At 41.2% G+C, this 12,057-nt stretch overlaps 1 protein-coding gene across 2 annotated transcripts in view; it reads left to right on the top strand.

The window, feature by feature from the left end:
* The window catches only part of PDE8B (phosphodiesterase 8B), a 106,668-nt gene that overhangs the window by 28,261 nt on the left and 66,350 nt on the right, over positions 1-12,057 (top strand). The window lies entirely within an intron of this gene.

Raw genomic sequence — 12,057 nt, 5'->3', positions numbered from 1 at the left:
GTAAACGGCGGCGGGGGTCCTCGGTGGGGTCCCCGCCGGGCGCGGCAGAGGAAGGACGGAGCCCGAGCGTCCCCCGCCTCTGCCGGGGCGGGAGATGATGCTCCGGCCGGCGGGATGCAGCTGCGGGGAGCGGTTGCACTGGTGCCCACTCACTCACTGCAGCTACGGCGGCCGGGCCGGGCCGGGCTGGCACTGCGGGGGTGGGGGGGCCGCTCCCGGGGACGCCTGGCCTGGAGCCCCCCAGGGGGGCGAGCGCAGCCGCCGGGCCCCCCGGGCTCCTTCCGCCGCGGCCCGCAGCCCCGGCGCGGCCCTGGCCCCCCCTGTGCTGAGGTCGCGCTCGGGGTTACAGCGAGGGGGGAGAGAGCTCCCTCCCAGCTCTGTGGCCCATGGCTGGGGGTGGGTGTCTGGGAGAGGTGTCAGTATGCCGGAATAAAATCTCCCCTTGCTTAATTCTCGACAGCAGAACGCCCCTACTTGCAGTTGGGTCGTCTTCATCCCTTCTTCTTCCCCGCCGTATCCGGCTGAAGCAGCTGTTGCTGCTGGGCTGGGTGCGCAGCCGGCCCCGCACCGCCGCGATGTGCGCACGCAGGAGGCGCCGCGCTGGTGCAGCCCGAGGGGGTGCGCCGGGGGGCGGGCAGGGGCTGTGTCCGCGGGGGCATCGCTTTCCACATCTGGAGGGCTTGGGTCCCCCTCTCAGTGGCTGAGGCGTGCACTGCTGCAACCTGCTTGTCAACAGCTTCATTTAAATTCAGTGGTTAAAAATTATGATTGCTCCGGATTATTATTTTTTTTGTTTTAAATACGAGGTTATTTAAAAATAAAAATATCTAAAAATAGGGTTTTCTTTGATTTCTCTGAAAGTTTTCTAGAAATTAAAGTTCGCATTTTTGCCCTGTTCCAAAGGTTATTGTCAAAACAAATGGTGTGGGGACCCCAGCTGCATCCTAGGTTACTTTTCCGTTGCACTAATACAGCAGGATATCATGTCACAAAGTAATTCCACGAACTTACATAGATCCTGGTATTTTGTTAGAATAGTTAAGAAATTACCAGAAATCATCTAAGGAAAACATAAGTGAGAGGGACAGCAGGAATAAAAAAACAAACATCACCGCTACAACCCATAGTCAATTTGTTTGTTCAGATGCTGACAAACTTGCAGAATTGTCTGCAGTTACATTGATTATTTTACTCATTCAGAAGCAGAACCTGCATAATCAGTGGTATGGACAAAGTCTGAGCAGAACCAGACTAAAGAAATTGTTGTATTTCTTGGGTTCGGGGATTATTTTTTTTAAATTTTAGAGTGGAATACTTCAGACAAAATACAAATCTTTTTAATGTAGAGGAGAGCAAAACAGAAATCCTTGCACAACTATTTAAGTTGGGATTTGAAAAGATTAATTTTTTACGTGAAAGATTTTTTTAAGTGCCAATGCCCATTTCTGTTCTTATGAATTGTTTATTATTTGTTCTTACATCATGTGCTTATATAAACAAATATATTTGTCAACTTTCTGGTTATTAGACGTGAACATATTTTAGATATTTTTGAACTTCATAACTGGCACTGTAATATTGATTTGGATAGTTTCAGTTCCTTTTAAAATTTCAGAATCCCCTGCACCTAAGGGAAATGATGGGGGGGTTATTTAACAATTGCTTCAGTGACACAGTAGAAATGTTTCCATTTAGAAGAACTAAGATCTGTAAAATATTTTATATCATTTTTAAACTGAGTTAGAGCCTCCATTCTTGCTGCTACTCCTGGCACATTTTCCTATAGCTTAATGTCATACTGGAGTATTTGTCTGACCAAAGCAAGGTTGGAGTATTACAGAACTATTATAAGGGCTAAATGGTACTTGATACCTGAAGGGCTATAGGAAGTGGAAATGTATGGAAATATGGTTCTCCAAAAGTACATAATAACAGTATTTATTTCCATAGAAGTTAAAAAAAAGGAAGAGAAATATTAGTTCTTTTGGTACAGAAAAAGCATCCAGTAATACCACATGGTGTTAACTGCTGTATGGTTGTTTGCATGTATTAGCTGTGTTGAAATCTCATCTAACTGTATTAGGGGACTGAACAAATACACAAGTCAAATGGCTGTTAGTACTATTATATATTAATATAATATTCCAGTTGTGTAACTATTCAACTGACTTTAACCATGCTGCCTCATTTGTCTTCTTTTTCTGTTTTAAACTGTTCGTTAGTTGTTTACGCAATCAAGTATTGCATTATTTATGTTTGACCCTATCATTATACAATGTTTTAAAACTCATCCATACCATATTGTTAAACTGGCATTAAAAGAAATCAACCTGTAATGATTTCAACCCAGTGCAGTTCAAATAACAAACCAAAACCACTCCCATGTCAATTTGAAAAAAAAAAAAAAAAAAAAAAAAAAAAGTTAAAATTTACCTTTTAAGTCCATCTAAGCTTTATTCATTGGAGTGAGGTCAGTGTTACAAAGACAATTTTTTTTTGTTTCCTTTTCTTCTCGTTTCCCTAATAAAAAGTTCTGAATTGTTCAGACCATTTAGAGGTGTTGGTTGCATCCTGTGCATGCTGATTGTGAGTAACGACCTTCAGTGGTTCTAGTATGCATGCATTTCTTTGTGGATCTCAAAAGCTTGGTAACAAATATCTACAGGTTACTGACAAAGATCTCAAGTGGGCTTAAGGATTGTAAGATGTGTCTGTGCCCTAACTTGGAATAGGAGCCATGGTTTCTGGCACGCAGCCATATGCTATGTTACTGAGGTATTTGGACAGAAACATTCAAGTAAAAACCAGACATTCCTTGCCCACATTCCCCCCTTAATGAAACCAAACACTATCCATGACAGCTAAAACAGTACTGGTATCTCAAACTCTACATCAGCTTCGTATAAAGATAGAGGGCATTTAGCTTACATCACTGGAGCACAACACTGAGCATGAGATGATACTGAGCGCACCACAGCTGCTTGATCCTTTGCTCAACTATTGCCAGTTCTGAAGTGCAACAGTACCAGATGTTTAACGAGAAATAAACAGCTCCTTGAACACTTCCTTGAGGATTTGAAAAGATAGCAGAAGTTTACCTTATTGATGTTTACAAATATGTCTTTTAATTACGGCTGAAATAAACTCTTAAGCAAAAGCACCTGCACAGATACTCTTTTCCTGAACATCTTGATACTGAAATGTTAACCAAACTTAAAGACTACAGGAACAAATGAGTTTTAAGGGTCTTGTTGCTAACATATCGGGGGGGAGGGGGGGGGCGGGGCTGGGGGTGTGGGGAGCAGGACCCCCCTCTGTTGATTATCTTATTTTTCTTCTTGAAATGACAGGAACAGCAGGTGTAATGGTTTGGTTCTTAGGCTGTGTTCTTTGAGGGATTTATGAACTTCTTTTGAAAGTTAGTCATGATACAAAAAGGTATTGACAGTTTTCAGGCTTTTCTATAGCAAAATAATTATTAGAAACAAAGCTCAGAAATAAGAAGAAATACAGTGTGGCAGTATATCTTACTAGTGTTGATCTGTGTTAAGTTCCCAGGTGGAAGCACTGAGGAGAAGGATGTGCCCACGTATGTTAAGCACGTAGCTTTTATGCCTGGTGGATTCGTTTTTTTCCAGTCTGAGGGAACAGGGAAAAGGATGCAGCTGCCAAATACAAACACAAAGTGCTATGGAGAGCATTGAGAAATCCAGGTACTGAGAGAGTTGCATCAGGTCCACGGGTGCTGGAGAGTGCAATGCTAAGCATTGCCTTGATTTCTTCTCTTTAAAGCAGTATTGTGTAAGAGAAGTCACTGTACTTCTTGCACTACTTGTTTTGCTTAATGTGTACTACTGTTTAAGTGGCTGCTTAGTAAGTTCTGTAGAATATAGAATATGCCAGATGTAGAGTAAACTTGGAAAATATGCCTCCCAGCTCTTAACTTAATGTGATGAAGGTCCATTTCACAACTCTATAGGACACCTAAAACATCAGAGTCCTCTTAAACATACTGTGGGGCTGCAAAGCTGGCAGAAAAATATTTGGACAGGCAAATGTTGAACTATATAAGAGCGCAGAGCCTTTTTAATTTAGGCTAGCTGTTTTCTGAGAGGTGCTGTCCTGAATAACTCTGACCGTAAAGAAAATTGCTAGTAAAGAAGTGCTTTTCTTGGACTAAGCCCAGACTTCTTAAATGAATACACTAAAAAGACTTGTGCAAAGATTTGCTGCTCCCTATCTGACTTTTCCATTCCTTCTTCAAATGGTACATGTAAACTTCAACAAGCACCGTGGTTGTGCTCTTAAGCAATGCTATACAGAAGCCTTACGGAACGGAGAAAACCATTTCTTCAGAAAATGATAAATTACTTGGCAAAAGCAACAGAACAGCCTGGTAGATTAAACTTACGTGGTATTGAGTCATGAAACATTCTGGACTTCCAAAACTGTTCTGGGTGATAGGCGTTAATATCATTAAATACAAAATGCATATCCACCCCCACCCCCTTAGTTTATATAGAAAAGGAGAAGCATTGGAAGCTTGTAAGAGAACAATGAGCTTCAACCATTTTGACAGTGAGAATTAATAGATGTCTCAGGACCCCTCCACCCTCTAAGTCCTCTAGTAAAAAGTTATTTCTGAACATTTGGTTTCAGTGCCCAAAATACCAAACAGTTTTATGTAAACTGAGCATTACCAGCATCTGTTTTCTACTTTGTACCATTTGCTATGCATATAAACAAGACTCTGAGGTTTTACCTTCTGAGGAGCATAATGTGGATATTTTAACAATTTCTGATACTCCTTAATTGTGCTGAATGCAGAGCAAAGGGATTTCAAATAAAACTGACCATGTGGCTGAAAGACATAATGCAAGCTGAGAAGTCATGCCATATACCCTGGGGAATTGTGCGTGCTTTTGGGATGCAGAGAGTAGGTTTGAATTCCTGCAGCTGAAAATGCTTAATGATCACTAGGGTGTGATACAGAAAGTGGGCACATAGTTTCCCATTTGTCTCCTTCAGGTGAGGAATAATTTAGTCATCTGTCATACTTTATGTAGTGGTTTAGACAGCAGAATAACTGAGCACGTTTATGTTGTGAAACTCAACATCACACCTTCTCTGTGGATACTCTTAAGAAAGAGACAAGGCTACCAAAATTGCCTTGTAGACATTTCCTTTCAGCTGGCTTGAGTGCCCTCTCCATGCCTAGGTCATCTGTCACATTGAGGTGATGATCTTGCCCTATTGGCTGTAACGAGCATTTAAGCACCTGAGTTGCAAAAATGTTTCCTGTTCCTGGTGGGAGTCCTTCAACTTCTCCAGGAGTTTGTCATTTCAGACAGGTTGCAGTACCTCTTCTATGTCCGCACGTTCCTAGATAAGGTAGTTTTTACCAGGCTGGATCTTACAGTGTAAGCATTCCTGAAATAGGGAGTAATGCAAGTGCATATTTTCAGTAACTTGCTGATGTTCCATAAAGTAGTCCTGCATTTTGTGTAAAGATACCTCAAGACTGTAGAAGTTAAAAGGAGTATTGCTGCTAGATCCTAGTGATTTCTTGAAATGCTGTGTGCTCATGGGTAAGCTTGCCAGATTAGTGCAACCAGACCTGAGTACGTTCATAAGCCTTAGTCCTATATGAAAAAAAAAAAAAAAAAAAAAAAAAAAGCAGCAGCATTGGGGTTTTTTTGTTTTTTTGCTGGGGGTTGATTTGTTTGTAATTAAAATTCCTCATTGCACAAGGCAGACATGCTATTTGCATTACTACTGTATTTTTATTTTGGATTACTTGTGCATTCCCTCAAAAGTGTTGCTGCTGGAAAATTCACATTCAGGAGAGTAAGATTTGGAGAAAGTGTAAGTGGTGTGAAGGGGAACCAGAGATGGAAAACAAACCATATTTCGGGTTAAATTTTCTTCTTGTGCCACCTGCACTGCTGCCAGATCTCAGGTTATTACATTACTTTCCATGTAGATCATTCTCTGCCTGTATCTCCTGTCCACCTGTTGTTCACTGTTATTTTTTTAAAAGAACCAAGTCTGTCTCGGTTACTTTTTTTCAGTGTAGCCCAAAGTGAAAGAAATACGGTGTTTGTGAAATCTGTAGAATTTTAGTGCAGCTACATCCTTGATGTACGTGTAACTTTTCTAAAATTGCCTTCAGGGAAGGCTGTATGTACCTGTGTAGTTGCTAGGAAATTGTATGTGAAGTGTTTTACGGTGTAGCAGAGTTTAACTCTTTTTGGGGAGTATTGTCATGGTAACAAAACACAGTATTTTCTGGACTTCAAAGTCACTGGTAGCATGGTTATAGATTGAGAAAATCAACAGTCACCATTACTGATGTAAAGATAACCATACAGAGCACTGTGGAGCACAGCATGTGTGTTTTAGGGTGCATCATTTTGTGGTTGAGGGCATGAGCTTGCAGTAACAACTGTCACCTGATGATCTCTTGTGTAGCACTGTCTTCCTCTGGTCCAGTTTAGCAGATGCATTTCTAGCACAGTAAGTCACCAGTGTAGCAGAGCAGCAACAGCTGACTGTCCCCTTGCTTCTCTGAGGGCATCTTCTTTGGGGCAATGCTCACAGACCATAAAGTACAACGAGTTCGTTCTGTAGGAGCTCTCAAGACTCCCACAAAACACTGGTGCTTTTGGCTTGTGAAGCTTAAGTCACCTCTCCTTTTGTGTGAGGAAGAAATGCTGTCTGGAGAGGCATTATTAATTCTGAGTAAGACAGCATGCTGCACAGCCTTCTGGAGGTAGTGTCTAGTGCAGGTAACTTTCTTCACTTGAGAGGGACATTAGTCCATTTGCTCATGAGCTTCATTTTCCCCTGGCAGTTCAACAATTTGTGTCAACCACCGTTCCAGCCTTCAGCATCCAATTATTTATGAATGTCTTTCTCACCTGTATTGTCAGCTATAAAAGAACAAAATGTATTAAAAGACATCCTGTTCCCTTGGATTACCTCTGACTCTGTGAATAGAGAGTTACTTTGCTGTTAAAAAAAAAAATCCCTGCATATCTCTACCCACTGATTTGGCCATCCAGTGCCAAATATTTCATAGCTTGAATATAGAAAGAGTAGAGCTTAGATTTATGCTGAGAAGTCCCTTGGCTAGATGGTGCTACTTTAGAATCAGTCTCAATATTAAGCTCTTAATAATGTGAGTTACTCACTTTGAAAATACAGAACTAATTTTGATGTAGATTTGCAATTCATTGATCTCTTGCCCTGGATTCATACTGTATCTGCAGAGGCAGCTTTCTTTCTAAAAGGACAGGAAAACAGGACCAATGTCGATTGGTTTCATAGCATGGAAGGGTGGAGCAGGAGTTGCAAAGATCTGGGCTTCCTGGACTCCAGCACGCAGAATTCACAGAGAATGAAGCCAAGCATGAGCATGTGTATAGATGCTATAAAATTGTGTTTAAATAAGAAACCCAAAGAAAGAACAGCTGGCTAAGAGACTTTGCATTAGTAGTGTCAGTAATGACCACTGTGAGGTAAGGCAATGAGATGAAATGGGCAGAATGGAGTTTTGGAGCAATGCAGCCATCAGAAAGCAAGCTATTCAACAACTCTTTGTAAGCCTAGGGCAAACAGCTTACAGCTGGTTTGCATGTAGAGCTGTAACCGGTTAGATTTCGTTACAACTTACTTGTTTATATTTGGAGGAACAGAGTCTGACTCTTTTCTGATTTTATGCATGTTTTAATCAAAATACTGATATGCTTACCAGTAGCATATGTTTAAGTGCTATAAAAAAATCACCTTAATCAAATGTGGAGTTGGGCACAAGATCTCTGAAGCGAGCTTTGGAGCTGCTGGCAGCATTCCATTTTCCCTTTGCTCTGAGGTCAGCCATTTCACCACAGGGACAGCAAAAGGGGCTTTCTTCTTCCCCCATCACAGATTTGGAAGGCTGTCTGAAGGCACTGTGAACATGAATGTTGTCAATGATTGTCAATCTCCTGCAGTTATGTTTAATAATCATTGTGTCCATTTATGAAATGCAGCTTATCAGGGCCATTGTGCTAGCCAGAAAACAACAAAAAAAATCTTCTAGAAAAGGAGAGGGGGAAATGAAAAAGTGAATCAAGTTCCTTTTGAAACTCGGAGACCCCAGGGTAGGTGGTAATGTGGTGGCTAGGGTGTTTTCTGGAGATGAGATGCTGAAGTTCAGTTCTCTGTTTTGAAAGAGTCTGAAGAGGTTCTTGCACATGAGTCCACTGCTTCCTGGACTGTTGGCTATTGTGGGTTTCTCTCCCTCTTAGCTCTGAGACCAATTCCCTGAAATCTAACTGTTCCAAAGAGGCCTGTTCTGATGAATTACTCCTTCCTCCTGTCACAAAGAAAACCATTTCCTAAACAGCCGTTTAATTATATTGGGAAATAACACGTGCTTTCAGGAAAAGGTGGCATGTTCCATTTCAGAATAAAGCCGTTCACATGTGTTACATGGCTGGGGCTGCATTTATGTGCCAGGTAGTGTTGTGACTCGTGGAAGAGGTGGGTAACTGTCTTGTTGAACACCTTGCCACAGCCTTATTTCAGGCTGCTTCCCTTTGCCTCAGATTGCCAAAGGAGGGAGGCCAGGATAGCAAGACATCTCAAAAGTTTCAGTTTCTTGCATTCTCATAGGCATGGTGTGGTGGGAGGTGGATGTGGTGCAATGGGCTGCAGCTGCTGGACAGTGCTTCCATTCCCCACAGAGCTCTGGACAGCAGTCACAGTGTGCTGGTGGAAGCCTGGGAGATCTTTAGTTATCTTTGTTCTGGTGGTTTTTGCAGACATGAAAAAGGTGAGCTAGAGTACTATGGGGATGAGTGGATGGTTAGAGAAGCTATGGATGAAGTGAAGATCTGATTGATTACTTGATGTCTCAATCTGCTTAGCCTGTCTTAGATCTTCACTTCATCCATTAAGTGAAAAGAAAGTAATCAGTCTAGCCTAAATTGGGATGGTTGTGGAAGTAGCATCTGTTACGGGCTGGAGGAGGCTGGGACAGAGACTTAAGCCAAAGGGAACAGGGATGAAAGGGCAGGTGGGTAGGCAGGTGTTTTGGGAACAAAAAAGATTTGTCTTGGTGGCACAGAATGCTGATGACACTTGGAAGTCTTGAGGAGATGTGATGTCTGAATCTAATGATTTCTGTCAAGATTGTATAGCTACCCAACAAAAAATGCAGCTTGCAACTCAGTGCTAAGAATTTTTGTGGGTTGTAGCAATCCTCTTGAACATGCTGTTTCTGGAGTTTATTTCTGGTAGTCCTGATGAGCTTCTAAAACAATTCCATCATACATCAGTTTCACTGCAACAGGAAATGTCTAGATGGTGTTCTGGGTACAAAGTTGTAGTAACATATCCACTGCTGCCTCAAGTCACCTAATAGTCTGTGCTTTTCTGTGGTTCCATTCCCCAGCCCGTCACAACAGCAGAGGACTCCTAAACCTATGTAACGATACTTGAGAGCAAGAGAAAAGTACGTAATATTTGTCTAGACAAATTGAAGACTACTGACCTCTCTGTTTGCAAGCTCTATACTCTTGAAAGGAAAAAAATTCTTAGCTTCAAGTGTTTTTTCTCCTTATCTGGAGTACTGCTCCAGAAAAACCATGTTGGTTTGTTGTGGTGTCATGATAGCCGGGGGAAGAATGTTGGTAGTTAAATCAGTGCTTTTACTGTAGGACAGGAAAGGGAGCTTGCTGGGAGGGTCATCTTGTCCTGTAGAGGCAGAAGGGGAGAAAAGAAACGCCTCAAAACAACCAAAACAAAACCCCACAAACCAACCAAACCAAAAGTATCCCGCCAGCCAAAACAACAACAACCAAAAAAACCAACCACCAAAACCCCTAAGCAGGGCATAACAATCAAAACTGTTGTATATGGAGATACTTGTGGTACAACTTTGTGAAATGACAGCATGCATGGCTGTATTCCAGGCCCAAACAGGATATTGCCAGGAGATCACTCACCCAGTGTATTAGCTCTGTGGGTCTGGTGCATGGGAATGAATTCAATCTTAATGTCAGTTTTTAGTTTCAAAAGTGATTTTGTATAAATGTTGTCACTTTATTTGGTGCAGCAGTTTCTTTTGTGCATTTTGGTGGTTTTGCTCATTTCAGCGTGACAGAGCTACCAGCTACCAACTCTGGTCCTTCAGGTGGGCTTGGAGTGAGCAACCGAACCTGTTTGTTTCTCACACCGTTAGCAGATTGAAAAATGTGTGTTTGGTCGATACTACTGAGGACTCAAGCTCTAGACAAGAGTTGTGCCAGTCTTAAAAATAATATATTTAAATTTCATAATTTTAAGTTAGATTCTGTGCATCCTGGTGTTCGAGATATCAGACTTTCTCTTTCAGGTATAAAGCCAGATGTTTAAGAAAGTTGGAATATCATAAAATTATTAATAACATGAAAACTACCGGGACTGTTCAGTGTTACACTCAAGCAGAAAGTGTAAGGATATTGTATAACCTCTGGTATGATCCTGCAGTGAATTAGATCTATATGCTCCCCTTGGGGGTTTAGGCCTCACAAATGTATGTGGAACAAAGTCTTGTATTTCAGTGTGTTCTTCGATGTTGTCCTAATACCTACTGTTTTGTCCCAACACATGCTTACAGAGTTTTAGGAAGAAGAACAAGTAGGTGGCAAGAAACTCTCTTAAAAAGTAGTTCAGAGCAGCATTTTTGGACTGTGCTTGCATTTGTTTGTTTCTTTCCTACCCTGTCAACTCGGGAGGATCCTTTGTTGTCTGTTTGCAGATAGGCATTAACTAGAACACCTGATGCACGTACAGATATTTTTTGGCCCTCTGGCATTTTAGTGGCTTAGGGACCATCCGTAAGTTCGAAGAGTTCAGTAATCAATCATCTTCAAAGAAGGGAATCCTTTTCATGGGTGCCACCAGATTTATACAAGACACTATTTTTAGATCAAGGATTTTTTCCCCCCTTAGAGCTGTAAGACATCTGTGGCCTCGCCTTAGATTTGAAAAATCTGCTGTGCTGAAAGTAACTCCTTTAAGGCCATCCTTTCATGTTCACTTTATTATTATTTTTCATTTGATTGCAAAGAGTCTGCAGATAGCTTAAAATTGAAAAGATCTCTGTAAGTAGCTTATTTTTAAAGTCTTGTCAGGGAACACTGGTTTTCTGCATGGTTAGTGCAGATACTGGACTGTGAAAGGATGACCCTTAATTACCGTGCTCACATGCATTCTCTGGTGTCAATACATAGTGCAGCTTACCTGTCCAAATCTGAGATACGTGTATGTTTACAAATCTGTATTTTATGATACATATATGTTTTTTAGCATATAACATATTTAACAGCAATTGAGTAAAGAATGTCTTCAACACACCCTTGTTTTATTGGGGAACTCACATAGTATAGCTGCACAGAATTCACTGAAACAGACTGAAGGAAAATGGAGGCAACTTGCTCACAGTTGCAAGGTATTTCATTTTGCATTTCTAATGTTGTGAAATGGATACTAGACATATATGATCATCTCACTGAAAGGTGGTCAAGCATTGGAAGAGGCTACCCAGGGAGGTGGTGGAATCTCCATCCCTCAGTGTCTAAAACACTTGTAGATGTGGAGCTTAGTGACGTGGTTTAGTGGTGGACTTAGTAGTCCTGGCTTAATGGTTGGACTTCATGATCTTAAAGGTCTTTTCCCATGATTCTACCTTTGAGTTTGGGCTGGAGAGTTACTCCTGTAAGATACTCTCATAAGGCAGATTTAGGAATATCTTGAGTGGTAAACAGCAGTAGCAAACTATTGTGCATGTCAGAAATTTTTAGGAGAGATATCAGGTTAACTTTGATTATGGACACACATTGTAGGAACATTTAACAGAGCTAGCTTTCTAACTGAACTGAATACCAGAATGTGAAAAAGATACATGTAATTATTTTTTAAGGTGCTTACAAAGAAGTACTCTGGATTTTTTGTGTGTTTTCTTATCATTGAAGGAAGAACAGCATTTCATTTCAAAATCTAATAAAATTGCTTAAAATACAAAACAGT

The sequence above is a fragment of the Falco punctatus genome, assembly GCF_963210335.1.
Source record: "Falco punctatus genome assembly, chromosome: Z".
Classification (NCBI taxonomy): Eukaryota; Metazoa; Chordata; class Aves; order Falconiformes; family Falconidae; genus Falco; species Falco punctatus.
This window is presented reverse-complemented; position numbering and strand designations above follow the sequence as displayed.